This window comes from Triturus cristatus, chromosome 4_2, assembly GCF_964204655.1.
Source record: "Triturus cristatus chromosome 4_2, aTriCri1.1, whole genome shotgun sequence".
Taxonomy (NCBI): Eukaryota; Metazoa; Chordata; class Amphibia; order Caudata; family Salamandridae; genus Triturus; species Triturus cristatus.
In genome coordinates, this window is record NC_140586.1 from 841,846,558 (window position 1) to 841,860,539 (window position 13,982).

Consider the following 13,982-nt stretch of genomic DNA (forward strand, 5'->3'; position numbering starts at 1 on the left):
GATGCCGACATGAAGTGCATTGCCATAGTCGAGTCTGCTGGTGATGAGGGCTTTGGTGAGCATGCTTCTACTGTGCCTGGGGAGCCATTTGAAGGTTTTGCTAAACTTTCTGAGGATGTGGCAGCAGGAAGATATCACTGCCTTGACTTGTTTGTTCTTCGAGAGCTTGTCGTCACGGATGATGCAGAGGTTTCTGGCATGGTCTGTTCGAGTGGGCGTAGGATCCAGGCCGGCTGCCCACCAGGAGAAGTCCCTGGGGGAGTTCTTATTTCCAAAGATCAGGACCTCAGATGTCACAATTAGAATGTGATAAAATGTTATAGACAGGCATACATGCCTTCATGTGTGCTATGAATAATATACTAATGATATGAGATCTTTTAAATAGCACTTACTCAAGTGGACTGAAAGTACATGGGCAGAAGTATTTATTACCCAGCCGAATTATACTCATACAGCAACCTCTGAGGATGAAAGCCTGAGCTGGCCCCACCTGCAATATGTTCAGTTCTGAAGCCCACATTTTTAGTGCATTGCAGCCAATCCTGGACACCCCATGTAGAATGTCAAGTCCAGTTCTGGGGCCTCAAGTGCAGTTGCATGCCAGCTTCAGAAGCTACACCTGGAACACTGCTGCCTATTCTTGAGACTACATCTGGAGTATTCTGTTCAGTTCTGGAGGTTACAGTTTGTGTACTATGCCCAGTTATGGAGGGAATATCTTGAGTACTGCATTCATTTCTGGAGGTCACACGTGATGAAACATTACTTTTTAAATATTTTTCATTCAGAGGTACAAAACAAATTATCATAGCACCACATATCCACATTCAACATATTGCAGTGATTTAGTGTACATACAGACATTTAACATGATATAGCTAACTATGAAGTGCTAAAGTGCCAGATATTATTCAATTGTACAAACTGTTTGCAAAATTTAGATTGGTTTTGACTATTGCCATACCGTTCAGCATATACATTATTGCGTTGTTTTACCTAATCCAATCTAAAAAGAGGGGATTAATTTAGTCCCCCACTTTTGAAGTAATAACGATAACACTACCAACATTGAAAAATAAATCGATTTTTGACACCGCAATGTTATGCCCCTCATTGGAAAATAGACCATGAAGTACATTACGATTTCAGGGAGTTTGAATCTGAAATTGACATTAAAGATACCGAAATATTGAAAAATAAAAAAATAGATAATCTCGGATGTTGCCATATAATATGAGACCAATTGGTACATCTTTGGATTCACCTCTAAAACTGTTGTAAAAACACTCTGAACTAATCAAATTTAGATCTGTGAGATAGGATAAATCAACAATTTTGATTAAAATTGCATTTTTCAAAAATTGGCACCTCTTCATACTGAGAAAATTAACTATGTTCCTGTTTAGCCCATTTACTGAAGCCTGTTTGAAATACATCTATTGGTTAATATTTCTGAGATATGTTTTCCAATTCCCTACGCTACTCTGTACCGGATGGTCAATTACATGTTAACCCACTCCTTGATTGGTATAAATCAGACTTTTTATCAATGTTCTTCAGTACAACGTGTCCAGAGTTATGACCACTGCAACTCGCTTTTACCCATTGTAACCGATATCTTTATATCCGCCCAGGTTTTCTATATGTCACCAATTAAAAAATTATGTCTATTTTTAAAAAAACATTTGCCTTCCATTTAATTAGAATAGCTTGATCGCCATCTGCTTCCCAAGTTGTACATCTTCAAGATAAGTTGTGATATTAATCGAGGGAATGTAAAAAGTTTAATTAAACTTGGTTTCTCTTTTAAGGGCCATTGTAATGTCTTGTGCCACACTATTTTAGTAGATTTTAATAACCTAAGATTATCTTTGATATTATCTTTTAATATCATAATCAACATTTCGTTATCAAAATATATATGAGAGAGGCGCACTTTCCTGAATCTAAATGAATATTGTGCAACAAATGCATGGCGATAGGTTTTCATAAAGGAAGCTCTAGTCCGCCTTCTAAACTAGGCTGATGATATAAGGGGGGTGGGGGGGGGGGGCGGGGCGCTAGAGTGCCCACAGCAAGGTTTGCCACACCCCAGTGCTGCTCTACTGGCTGGGAAGTTGCTATCCAATAATTATCCCTACAGTCAGCCTGCAATTGTTCAGCTGCTATGCATCCTGGTAGCGGGAGGTGTTGCTTCACCCAAGGCTGCTGCTGAAAGCCTCTGCTGGCCCCCCTGGGCCTTTGTAGACGAGATTGCCGGTGCAGTGAGCTGGCGACCTGGGCCGACTGGAAGAGGACTGCCGCTTTTGGCGGGGCCGCCCCCTCGCTTTGAGGGTAGAGGAGGGAGAGAAAATGCCCTGGACCTGACCTGTGTTCTGGGGTGTGGACGGATTACAGGATCTGCTTGCTGCTAAGAGGAGAGCGGGAGGCGCACTTCTCAGACACCAAGTTGGCCAGTCCCACGTGCTGCTCTCAGGAGCCACAACGTAGCCATGGTGGCGGCTGCACAGGCCGAATTGGACAGATGACCATTGGGTGAGACCCCAGCTCTGCTGCTGAAATTTCTACAAAGCACTGAAAGCTCAGGGCCCAGGAGCGCAACAAGGGAGCCATGGAATCGGTGAGTGAAGGACTGGGCCGTCTTGGGGAGCATCTAGAGCCCTTATTGTCCCAGTGGAGAGAAGACAGGCATTAGGGGCAATCGCGGAGTGGATGATGGAGACCCCCCCATTGCTAGGACACAGAACACAGTGAACCATTGAATGCTATTCTACTGTGAGGCCCTAGACTCTGGTGAACTAAGGCCTGCCTAACATTGAGCGCTTTGGCCAGGTGAGATGCCCAGACAGGGGACCACTTAACATACTGCCAGATCAGGTTAAGGGCATAAGGAGGGAGCTCTTGCCCCACTTCACCCAAGCGTGCTGACCTCTCTGCCCACACCAGCTGCTGACACGATCACAAGATGGGCAAATTGGACCATAAGCAAGCCAGCTTCACTTTTGAGACAAATCTCTCTTTTGGACACCAAACGAGCTTGAGGTTACCCCGGACCTACTTTGGCGGAAGACACCTCAAATGAGTTGATGCTCAAGACACTACTGCAGGCCTTGCAACACAGCCTGTCATCTGTTAACAGCCAAATAAGACACACTGAAACACTGCATCAAAACCACGTCGGCATAAATGGATAAACAAGCCAACAGGATTGCCAGAGCCGAACAACGGATATCAGATGCAGACGATGAGCTGAAACAGGTATCTTCTAAGTGAGAAAGTCATGGTGGTGGTTAGAGCTAAAAATTAAGATCTGGAAGCCTGCCCTTGCTGGAAAAACTAGCATATTTTAGAGATCCCAGAGTCTACGAACACTTGTACAATGGAACTGTATATTGAAATGATCCTGATGACTCTGTTTTGGGGCAGATAACATCTCAGGCATGCTTAGGGTGGAGTGGGCACACCGCACTCTGGCACCAAGCAGCCCCGTCCTACAAGAAGCAAGAGGTTTAAATTACAGGGACTGTGACACCATGCTTCAACTGGCTTGAAAACAGAAGGAGATAAGCTATCAGGGAACCAACATTACCTTCTTCCCAGACATCACGGTCGTGGCACAAGCAACACACACAGAGTATCTGCCCTTAATGTGCCAGCCACAAAAAAACAGGAATAAACTACACAATGCTCTACCCAGTGCATCTCAAGATCAACCACCAGGGCAAGAAAACAATCTTTGGGACTCCTTAGGCGGTGTCGATGATGGAGCAGGTAAAACAACATTTTGTATACCTCCTCTAATTTGCATGAAATTAATTAAGTAATTATTCTAAAAATTAATTTACATAACATGTTTGCAGTGGAAATGGTACTAATCAATATTTGCACCTTGATAAACATAAATACACATGGGACTAATTTGCTTATTGCATGGTAAAATTAAATAATTAACAATGGTACGCAAACTAACCTTAGATTGTGTTGAAATAGTCAAATTATATGGTTTATATTGCTTCGTGATTGTATTGTGGCTCAAAGTTATCGTATGGGAAGTATTATCGCTTTAAATGTTGCTGCAGCTAGGAAAATACTAATATATATTGGGATTAGTGTGGGTTTGAACATTAGAACCTTAATTTCTACGTATTAATTGCTGCTATGTCTATTGTCATTTAGTTAACGTTCGGGCCTACTAGGCCGCAGTACTCAAGATGGCGTTCTCTGAAGCAGATGCCACCATGTGCGCGTGATGATTTCTGCGCATGCCCAAATGGTTCTTGAGATCACGAGGTGAAATGAACTCCTGACATCGTGTTCCTTGCCAAGGTCGATATGTTGGGGACTTGACCGCAAGCCAATAAATGACAGTATGTGAACCACGGAAGAAACAAAGAATGAACCTGTCAACAGGACCCTTTTGCCTTGAAAAGATACATTTGCTGGTCCCCACATGGGAATAGGAAGGAATAGGACAACTTGTGCCAAGTCAACATCCAAAACCAGTTTGCACTGGGAAGAGTGCAATGAACTATTGATAACCCCAAACTGTCCAATCAGAACATTTGGTCTGCCCCTAAAGTTGCCATATTTTATATGAAGTAAGACACAGAAGGGTATAATAACCCCCTCATCTGTCATTATGGGGCGCGCGATTATTGGAGTTGGGTTGGAGTTGTTATTTAGAGTTGGAGTTGTGGGTTACTCGTTGGGTGATTGTTCTTTTTTTTTCAAATTTTCCCGACTTTTCTATTTTATCAAGTTCTATGCTGCCAGTCTGGGTGTGGAGTTAATCCATGCTGCGGATTGATGTATGGACATCGCTGAATCTCCGCGATATGGTGATGTATCCTGTATTTTTGCCTGACGGTTTGATCCCTTGGTGAGGGTCAGACTGCCTTTCTGAGGAGAGAGTCCTTACTTGCGAATGCGGATAACTCTCTAATCGACCTGAAGCTATTCATTGCCTGCTAATTGGTAAATGATTTACTGCATTAAAAAAAAAATCATGCTTAAATGAGTTTTCATATATGTTTAATTGCTCTTTAATAAATCTAAATAAAATTATGAGCTGTAGAATATAAATGTAAGATTAAAGAGTTTGATTAATTATTTAGATAAACAACATTGGAATAACAAGAAATGAGTTTGTGGTTCTTAAATTAATCACGGAAGATATCAAATGTTTTCCAGACTTAATTGTGTTTTAGCTGGTTCTAATTCACCATCAACCAGTCCAACTAGTTGGTCCATCGACCAAACAGTGGAGTGCCTTGATGATAAAGTCAGGATTCTGAAGAGTGTTTAGAAAATGTGTGTGTATATATATATATATATTCACTGAAAAAACCATAGGTTTTAGGGAAAGTTATAGTTAGATGGACATTTCACTCATACAAATCCATAGAAATTAGAAATTCCCCCGTTATAGTTAGTTCAGCTAACTATAAATCGCGCCCCCACAATGCACTGCTGATGACGTCACATATTACATCACTCATGACATGGTCAGTGACATCACTGATTACATCACTGATGACATCTCAAATTACATCACTGATGACATCAATGATCACATCATCCAGTGACTGTGTGTTTCTATAAAGTTTAAATATGTTTAATATATAGGGAAAGGCATATTGAAGAATGAGTGGGTGTATAAGTGTCTGAATGGATGATTTAGTAGGTGCGTGACTGACTCTATAAGTGAGTGATTAAACTTATCTTACTGAATGCATGGGTTACTGAGTAAACTGTGTGAATGTCTGTATCCGTCTGTTTGGTGGTGTGTAAGCGACTGCATGGGTTTGCGAATAGCTACATGAGTGTCTATATGGGTTATTGATTGGTTGTCTGAGTATCTGTACGGGTGCCTGAGTGTTTGTGTGGGTGGGGTGTGTGTGACTCTGTACATAGATGTGTGAGTGGGTGATTAACTGGGTGCATGGTTTCAAGAGTGCATATGTGATGGACTGTATGGGTGGGTGAGTGTGTGTATGGGTGTGTTAGTGAGTGAATGTATATCTCAGTTGTATATGTGTGAGTAACTACATATGTGAAAGGCAGTATATATGTGTTGGAGTATATAAATGGCTATAACTGAGAGTGTGTGATTGTGAGAGTGGCTGTATGGATGAGTGTGCTTGTATCAGTGATTGTATAAGAGCGTAAGTATGTGCTAGTATTTGTATGAGTAAGTGAGATGGTGTGTGTATAACTGTATAGGTGAGTAAATGGGAGTGTGATACATTTTTTACATCACTGACTAGGTGTGTGAGTACCTCTAGGGATGAGTGGCGGTGTGTGAGTGTCTATATAGGTGTATGAGTGCATATGATAGTCCTGTACTGAGTGACCGAAAGTATGATTGACTGTACGGGTGAGTGGGTGGATGGTGTGTAGACCTAAGAATCAGTGAGTGGGTATCTAGTTATTTGTCTTGGAGTGTCTATGGTTCTGCGAATGGCAGGCTGTAATTTAGAGGGAGTGTATCAAAAGTTATATTAGGGTGTGAGAAGATGCATCAAATTATCACATGGATGATGTCATCAGTGATGTCATTTGAGATGTCATCAGTGATGTCATCAGTGATGCCACTGACCATCTCATGAGTGATGTCATATGTGACGTCATCAGCAGTGCATTGCCAGGGCGCAAGTTATAGTTAGCTGAACTAACTATAACGGGGGAATTTCTATGGTTTTGTACGAGTGAAATGTCCATCTAACTATAACTTTCCCTAAAACCTATGGTTTTTTCAGTGAATTTCTAAGGTTTTTTAAATGCTAATTTCTAACTATAACGTATCTGAAACCTATGGTTTTTTTAAGTGAATTTCAAAGGTTTTTTAAATGCTAATTTCTAACTATGCCTACAGAGATAGGACATGTGAAGAAAGAAGAAAAAACGCACAGAAATAAGCAAAAGAAATGCGGAAAGAGGCAACAAAAGTCCACAAAGATGAAGAAAATTGCAGGAAGAAGCAATATGTGCAGAAAGAACCATCAGAGGAAAAGAAAGAGGCCTTGTTGCAAAATCATCCTGTGCCCACAACTTTTTCAGACGGGTACTGGTGGTAACTGACTGACTAACCAGGCCTAGAGCCAGTGCTATGCTAAAAGACATTTAGAATACAGTGAAAACACCTACATAAACTAGGGAACACTATTCGTTGCGGTACCCCTGTGATTAGCATGAACTCCTCTGTAAGGCCCTAGTACATAATAGGGCAGGGGGATTAAAACTACCTCTTAAAACCCGCCACGGGGCACGTTTGTACAGTGGTGAAGGGAGGGGGCGGGGCCTGAGGTAACGTGTGCAAACACGTCCTTTGGCGTGTTTTAAGTTGTGGAATTAATTCCCCTTCCATCCTGGGGGCCAACTAGCCTACCAGGTTCCTCCAGTAAGCGCCACAGAGCTGCGTTGCAGAGAGGTGTAAAAAGGGGCATGGCCTGGACCACCACCTGACCAGCTTCCGCAAACAGCTAAAAACTTTTCTGTTTAATGCTTAACAAAGTAACCTTATGAGGGTTTTTTCTCTGTTTTTAGCGCCTGGACGCCTCAGGGCAGCTGCAGCGCTCTACAAATCACATTTTCATTTCATTCATTTCATTTCACCTCTCTGCAACGCAGCGCAGTGGCGCTTACTGGAAGCACCTGGTGGGCTAGTTGGCCCCCAGGGGCCCTCAGGATGGAAGGGGAATTAATTCTCCAACTTAAAACACGCCAACAGGCGTGTTTGCACACATCACCTCAGCCCCGCCCCCTCCCTTCACCACTGTGTAAACATGCCCCATGGCACGTTTTAAGTTGGATCCTCCGTGCATCCCGCGATTTAAAAAAAAAGAAATTCTTTTTTTTGGCCCTGGGGGTCCTTGTGGGACCCCCTGAGCATGCCTAGGGGGTCAGGGTGTTTCTACCCTTCCCTCTTTTCCTGTTTTACGCATTTGTTTTTCTGTTTTCTTGTGCCTAGCTTCTACCGAGGCACAAGATGGCTGCCAACACTTCCTGGTTTGGAGTGTTGACAGTCAATTAGCATGAAGCTCGTGATCGGGAGGGTGCGCGGATCCTCCGCGGCCATAGATATCACTATCTTTATTTCTTAAATGTCTCAACGCGCTAGCACTCGAAGAGGATTTCTCGGAAGAGGAGGTTGCCATAGCTATTAACGGGCTCCAGTCGGGGAAAGCATTGGGACCAAATGGGATTCCAGTAGAATTATTCAAACGAGAGGCGAATACGGTGGTTCCGCACTTGCTGAAAATGTATGAGGCCAGTCTGAAGGAAGGCATACTTCCACGGGACCTAAGGGTCGCGACACTGGTGGCAATATTGAAACCCGGGAAACCCCCCATCGAGTGTTCCTCTTACAGACCTATTTCACTTCTCAATGTGGAAGCCAAAATATTGGCAAAAATATTGGCGACCCGTATACAACCTCATTTGCAGACACTTATTCACCCAGACCAGTCAGGCTTTATGCCTGGGCGAAACACCGCAATGAATATTAGGCGATTACACGGAATACTGGCCAGTGGACCCTACATCCACGAGGATGCCGTTATTCTCTCGCTAGATGCGAGTATGGCCTTTGATCGAGTGGAATGGCCCTTTCTCTTCGCAGTGCTGGTGCATTTGGGTTTTGGGCCCGAATTTTGCGCATGGGTGCGGTTATTGTATACAGGGCCTCTGGCGCAGGTGGCGGTGAATGGCCGACTATCAAGAGACTTTGCACTGGGACGAGGAACTAGACAAGGGTATCCTCTCTCTCCACTGCTATTCGACCTGGTGCTGGAGCCATTGGCGGCATGGATAAGGCAGGATCCAGTTATCTCAGGACTGAAATGGACAGAGAACTGGGATGACCGTATCTCACTATACCCAGACGATATTTTTTTTTTTTTGTCCTCATTTATGCGATCTTGATAAATGAAGTGTAATCAGGTTCTCTTGAATTTAGGCACCCTTGGAGTAGAGTTTGAGGCCTTGCTTCAATACCACCGATTTCATAGATCAACAATTTTGGTTCCTGCATCTATGAGCCAACGGATTTGATCGCGGTGTTAAATCATTGGACGACCCTTCCTACCCTACCATCTAAGATTATCCCATAGATTCCAATGCTCGGTGCGTTTGCATACTCCTCTAGATTTATCCAAATACCTGAATTTATGTACCGACCCCACCCATTCATGAATCATTGGAGGAACGGGAAGTATCCATTTTAAACAAATTTCACGTCTTGCTATCAATATAAGTAGGAATAAAAGATGTTTCTGATTTCTTGTTAAATTAATTTTACCACAGTCTAGAATACCCAAAATACCAAATATAACAGAGAAAGGTCTTACATTAAAGGCCAGATTCAAGCATTTACCAATAAGCTTGCCTACTTCATTCCAGAACTGGCCAAGATGAGGACAAGCGTCTCTCTCCACTGCTATTCGCCCTGGTGCTGGAGCCATTGGCGGCATGGATAAGGCAGGATCCAGTTATCTCAGGACTGAAATGGACAGAGAACTGGGATGACCGTATCTCACTATACGCAGACGATATTTTGTTATATCTGACGTGACCGAAATGGTCTATAGGTGGATTACTAGACATCAGTAAATCCTATGGTAGGCTCTCAGGTTATTCGATTAACTGGGCAAAGTCAGTGCTCTATGTCCTGCATGGACCAACACCGCAACTCCCCAAAGGAGTGACGATACCGGTGGCGGAGGATGGTTTTAAATATCTGGGCAGAAACATCACGCCTGATCCAGCATTATTCCTAGAGCGCAACTTGCTCCCACCCCTGAAAAGACTACGAAGCGACGTCAAATACTGGCAGTCCCTCCCGCTGACATTACTGGGGAGGGCGGCGTTGTTCAAAATGATGTCTCTCCCTCGCTTCCTCTATGCACTGCAGAATGCACCCACTTCGGTCCCAGACTCTTACTTTAAATCGGTTGAAGCGGAGGTGGGGTGCCTGTTGTGGGAGGGTAAGCCTCACCGAATCGCTCTCTGCAAACTTATGCGGAGTTGGTATGATGGGGGAATTGCGCTACCCAACATACGTCTATACTATTGGGCCTCCCAGCTCATCTTAGTCAATCAATGGCTACATGCACCACAAGGTGACCCCGCTCTGGATAGGCACATGTTGGGACCCAAAGGGGTCCTCCACGCCCTGTACGTTAAATCCGGGAAAAATAAGCTAACAGGCCCCACAGCACATACTGTACAGATATGGTACACGGCGCAGCGCAGGCTGGGATGGGAGGGGACGATCACACAGCAGACGCCGCTATGGGTCTCCCCTAAGATAGGTATGGGGCACCTAAGTAGAGAATTTGCGGGGTGGGACCTCATAGGCATTTCCAGGGTCGGTGACCTCTGGAAGAAAGGTGAGGTGATACTTTTTGAGAAGCTCCAGACAGAGTACCAGATGGAGAGGACGGAGTATTTTAAATTTCTGCAAGTACAGCATGCACTGCAGACAGCGATAACCAAAGGGACCATCATGCCCGAGTCCTCCCCGCTTGAGGATCGGTTGCTTACGGACCACCTAACCAAGAAAGCCATATCATTGACATACCGGAAACTGATGAACCATCAAAAAGACCCCACAGAGATTCTTAAACGGAAATGGGAGGCAGAGGTGGGACAAACGGACGAACAGGAATGGTATGAGGCGTTGGCATCTCCGAGAGAGGTGGCGATCCCATCCAAAATAAAGCTGGTGCAGCTTAAAATACTGCATCGGATATACTACACTAGGTACACGCTTCATAAAATGGGAAAGGCAGTTACTCCGCTCTGTCTACGGGGATGTGGCCTCCAGGGCACCTTCTTTCATACTATATGGGACTGTCCGGACATTACTTCATACTGGAGGGATGTTATGGCGACGGTCTCCAGGGTTACTGGTCATGATGTCCCGCCAGAGCCACGGATGTGTTAATTGAATGTGTGGGATGCTACTGATCTTAACCATGCTGACCAAACCTGGGTAGCCTTAGGACTGGCATTGGCGAAGAGAATTGCAACACTGGGGGGCGCAGTCAGCTCCATCCCACATGAGGTGGTGCCGAGACCTAGACGGTGCCATGATGGCGGAGAGGGTGGTGTGTATAAACAGGGGCTGCCCCCGGAGATGGCAGAGGATCTGGGGAAAATGGAACACATTCAGGGGCAATATATGCGAACCCCCCTCGTCAGACTTAGAGTCCGAGCTGAGCGAATAAAACAAGGACATCAACACACCATAAGGAATGACACAAACAGAGAATGGGGAGGATTGGTAGGTAGAGCTGTGGATACTGTGAATGTGTGTGGATGTAATTGCATAACAGCACCAATAAGAGTGTTTAAATTTGATCGCTATGATAACAAACTATGTCATACGACTGCAACCTGTATTGCTAACAGATGTCCATTTCTTGTTAATAAAAATTGTTTTAAATAAAAAAAAATGTCTCAAAAACTACTGAACGGATTTACACCATTTTTAAAAAGGACGGTTTCTGAGCCAAGCAGTACCTTTTTGCCGAATTTGGTGTAATTCCGTTCAGCAGGTTTTGCTATAACTGTGTCTAAAGTTTCCTATGGGAAATTTATTTTGACCTCTATTTTTTGATTTTTCTCAGGAACTACTGAATGGATTTACACCATTAGAAAAAAGGTCTCTTTCTGAGCCAAGGGCTACTTTTTTTGCAAAATTTGGTGTAATTCTGTTTAGCAGTTCATCAGCTTGTTAATTAAATCTGCACATTCTGTCATGATGACGATTTAAACAGGTAAGTTCATTGTGATTGAATGTAGCCATGAGCATCAAAAGAGGACTATATCCCCGAAACCAATGTCCAATCCTCATGGCACAACGGAGATGTGATCCTTTGTGAAAGGGTGATCCTTAAAGAGGACGATGAATATCTAAAAAAACATATGGGATCGCACTTGTATGCGCTGCACCAGACTCCAAATCCCAGAATGCATCATGAGGATTGGACATTGGTTTCGGGGATATAGTCCTCTTTTGATGCTCATGGCTACATCCAATCATAATGAACTTACCTGTTTAAATCGTCATCATGACAGAATGTGCAGATTTAATTAACAAGCAGATGAAGGCAGCACGCCGAAAACGCGTTCCTTGTTAAATAAATACATCTTTGATGGGTCCCGTGAGTGCAGTGTTTCTTCTTTTGGAAACTGGAGCGTTCATATTGGGTATGGACCACCGCCATACTAACTGCACCCGTCCACAAGAGTGCGATAATTGCCTAAATGGTGGACTTTGGAAGCTTGATATATAGTAGAAAATTAGTCCTGATAGGTAATATGGTACCCACTTTGTCCAGCAGCCCTTTCTCCTGTGTACAGATTCGAGTGAGTTTGAGTGTATGAGAAGTGTGTTGGTGTTATGGGCCCCACCAATGAATGAATGTATGAATGAACTTTTGTGAATAAGAATCTGTGACATAAGGAGAATATGTAAATTTTGTCCTTCGTGCTGGATCAGTATTTCTTGGTAGAAGAGGTGATGGTTTCTATTGTATTGGTTTGGTGATTATTGATTTATGTTTTAACACTATATGTTGAGTATTGTTTACGTTAAGTGTAGTTGGAAATTTGAAGCTTCCGGGAAGTAGGGAGTGGATTTATGTGGCAAGAGAACTCACATGGAATTGAACATTGTCTGGTTTCAAGAATTGTGATAACACGGAATTGTGTTATGTTAGGGAAATTTCCATATGAATGTGTGAGAGTGGAATAGCAGTAGGTTTCCTTGTGACACTCTGGCCTTAATTCTCAGGAGCATTGTAGTCTCCACATGTGTTTTATCCCCAGACAAACGGGTTTGCCTTTTGCTTGTTAGAAGGGTAAGGTAGAGGGAAGTGCTACTTTATCGGCGAAATGGAAAATTCTGTGGTAGGATAGAGGTAAGCGCTGCCTACTGGAAAGACAGAATTCTTGTGTAAAGCTATCTCTTTGGTTTAGCAAAACAGGCAATGGAGATGTGTTTATGTTCTTACTAACAGATTTTGATTAAAGAAAACGTAAGAAAAGTTTGCCGAAAATATTTGTAAAGGAGGGGTCAGCAAGAGAGAAGTAGTGGGAAAGGCTGACGACAGAAAGACCGCGCTGGGATTGGTCAGCTGTGGAAAGACGAAGTTTTTACTGATTGGTGCGTTAGTGTGAGACGCGCTAGAATTGTAGAATTACAAGAGTGATGTAGACGCTCTGGATTGGTGCGTTAGTGTGAGTCGCACTAGGATTGGTCAGGGAAGAAAAAAAAACACTGAGAAGCCGTGAAAAGGTGAATTGCGGAGCTTCATTGATTAAGAGTTTGAAGAATAGAACAAGATGTATTACGAATCACGATCCACCCGAAAAGGAGAAAAAGTCATGGTTTGGAAAAATCAAAAACCTATTCAAGAAAGATACGCCGATTGTAACTAGAGAGGGACAGATACTTCCTCCACCAAAAACGCCTTTATCCTTTATGGTGGCGAAATATGGTTATCATACATGCGTTTGGTTGGAAAATTGGGTAAGATGATGGAGTACTAGCGTTTCCGGAGAATGGTTCATTTAGTCTAGCTATACTATGAAATTTAAGAGATAGAATGATGCGATTGGAACCGAAACCTAGACCTACCCAATTTGAGGCTTTGACGAAATGGGAAGAAGGGATGTATGAAAGAGAAAGGCATCGGAGTGGAAGAAGGTATAATTATGTGTTTGGTAGATATTATGGTCAAGAAAGCCATGATGGCGTAATGCGAACATGACTGAAGGTATGTTTCCTTTGAGAAGTGCTGGAGATACAGGTGGTAGAAAATGTACGGAAAAAAGAAATAATACAGAATCAGAAGGTTATAGATATGGAGTGAGAGAATCTGAGGATGAGGTGCTGGAGGACATTTTTTTAAAAAAAACACCTCCATATCAACAGGATTCTGTGATGGTGATACCAAGTGCACCGCCAAAGG